This window comes from Rhipicephalus microplus, unplaced genomic scaffold (genome assembly GCF_043290135.1).
Source record: "Rhipicephalus microplus isolate Deutch F79 unplaced genomic scaffold, USDA_Rmic scaffold_151, whole genome shotgun sequence".
Classification (NCBI taxonomy): domain Eukaryota; kingdom Metazoa; phylum Arthropoda; class Arachnida; order Ixodida; family Ixodidae; genus Rhipicephalus; species Rhipicephalus microplus.
This window is the reverse complement of record NW_027464722.1, coordinates 534-3,015: the sequence shown is the minus strand read 5'-3', so window position 1 is coordinate 3,015 and position 2,482 is coordinate 534. Positions and strand designations below refer to the sequence as shown.

Genomic DNA, 2,482 nt, shown 5'->3' with positions numbered 1-2,482 from the left:
CCGTCGTCTGGCGGCTTTGCAGTCTCGGCTCCGTTGCTAGTTCCGGCCGGTCCACCGACAGTGCAGCGGGCTTGGGCAACCCGCACGGCGCGACTCGAGTCGATGCAACGAAAAAGAGCGAGCATGAACGTGCTTCTTGCCGCACGGCTCCCACTCGTCTTTCGGGAAGGTTGTGCCGTAGCGAGCTCGAACGCCGTCATCTCGGAGTGCAAAATAAGCGTGTTGGGGCGCCTGAAGGTGGCCTCCGCCGCACACAGACTGCGTCCGGCCCGCCGAGGGCGAGGACGGACGCGCAGTCGAACGATTACCTGGTTGATCCTGCCAGTAATCATATGCTTGTCTCAAAGATTAAGCCATGCATGTCTAAGTACATGCCGAAATAAGGCGAAACCGCGAATGGCTCATTAAATCAGTTATGGTTCCTTAGATCGTTTCTTCCTACTTGGATAACTGTGGCAATTCTAGAGCTAATACATGCAGTGAGCCTGGAGCCCTTTGGGTAACGGGTGCTTTTATTAGACCAAGATCGATCGGGTTTCGGCCCGTATTGTGTGGTGACTCTGGATAACTTTGTGCTGATCGCATGGCCACGAGCCGGCGACGTTTCTTTCAAGTGTCTGCCTTATCAACTTTCGATGGTAGGTTACTTGCTTACCATGGTTGTTACGGGTAACGGAGAATCAGGGTTCGATTCCGGAGAGGGAGCCTGAGAAACGGCTACCACATCCAAGGAAGGCAGCAGGCGCGCAAATTACCCACTCCCGGCACGGGGAGGTAGTGACGAAAAATAACAATACGGGACTCTTTTGAGGCCCCGTAATTGAAATGAGTACACTCTAAATCCTTTAACGAGGATCAATTGGAGGGCAAGTCTGGTGCCAGCAGCCGCGGTAATTCCAGCTCCAATAGCGTATACTAAAGCTGCTGCGGTTAAAAAGCTCGTAGTTGGATCTCAGTTCCAGACGAGTAGTGCATCTACCCGATGCGACGGCTCGGACTGAACATCATGCCGGTTCTTTCTTGGTGCACTTCATTGTGTGCCTCGAGATGGCCGGTGCTTTTACTTTGAAAAAATTAGAGTGCTCAACGCAGGCGAGTCGCCTGAATAAACTTGCATGGAATAATAGAACAAGACCTCGTTTCTGTTCTGTTGGTTTTTGGAATACGAGGTAATGATTAAGAGGGACGGACGGGGGCATTCGTATTGCGGCGCTAGAGGTGAAATTCTTGGACCGTCGCAAGACGAACTACTGCGAAAGCATTTGCCAAGAATGTTTTCATTGATCAAGAACGAAAGTCAGAGGTTCGAAGGCGATCAGATACCGCCCTAGTTCTGACCATAAACGATGCCAACCAGCGATCCGCCTGAGTTACTCAAATGACTCGGCGGGCAGCTTCCGGGAAACCAAAGTATTTGGGTTCCGGGGGAAGTATGGTTGCAAAGCTGAAACTTAAAGGAATTGACGGAAGGGCACCACCAGGAGTGGAGCCTGCGGCTTAATTTGACTCAACACGGGAAAACTTACCCGGCCCGGACACTGGGAGGATTGACAGATTGAGAGCTCTTTCTTGATTCGGTGGATGGTGGTGCATGGCCGTTCTTAGTTGGTGGAGCGATTTGTCTGGTTAATTCCGATAACGAACGAGACTCTAGCCTATTAAATAGGTGCGGGGTTCCCAGCACCTTACAACCTTCTTAGAGGGACAAGCGGCTCCTAGCCGCACGAAACAGAGCAATAACAGGTCTGTGATGCCCTTAGATGTCCGGGGCCGCACGCGCGCTACACTGAAGGAAGCAGCGTGTCTTTATCCCTGTCTGAAAAGACTGGGTAACCCGTGGAACTTCTTTCGTGATTGGGATAGGGGCTTGCAATTGTTCCCCTTGAACGAGGAATTCCCAGTAAGCGCGAGTCATAAGCTCGCGTTGATTACGTCCCTGCCCTTTGTACACACCGCCCGTCGCTACTACCGATTGAATGATTTAGTGAGGTCTTCGGACCGATGTCCGGCGCGGCCTTTCGGTTGCGCCGGTCTGTTGGAAAGATGACCAAACTTGATCATTTAGAGGAAGTAAAAGTCGTAACAAGGTTTCCGTAGGTGAACCTGCGGAAGGATCATTAACGGATTGTGAAGGGTGAGCGCCTCAGCTGCGTCTGCGCCCGACACTTTCTGCCGCTGACCCCGTTTGGACGCGGGGTCGGCTTTTCCCCACGGGGCTGCCTGAATGTGGAGCGGCACCCCGTGACAAATTGTTGCGCCCAGCGGACGCCAACACCGCGACCTTGGACGGTCGGCCAGGTGGCGGACGCGGGTACAAACGGCGCAACGCACTCATAGGTCGGCTTTCGACCCGCCACTGCACCGTGGCTCGAAGCGCTCGAAATGCGCGACCCGACCGCTGCGGGACCGCCTAGTACTGTAAACAGGAGCGGCGGAGCGCGAACGGCGAGTCGTGGTTACGTCGGTAGAAGGCGAGGCTGCG

At 53.9% G+C, this 2,482-nt stretch overlaps 1 non-coding gene across 1 annotated transcript; it reads left to right on the top strand.

Annotated features, from left to right (window-relative positions):
• The first annotated feature begins 305 nt into the window (after positions 1–305).
• On the top strand, positions 306–2,120 carry LOC142791200 (small subunit ribosomal RNA). Its single transcript, XR_012890063.1, has one exon. It is a non-coding gene; the product is annotated as a small subunit ribosomal RNA (ribosomal RNA).
• The last annotated feature ends 362 nt before the right edge of the window (positions 2,121–2,482 follow it).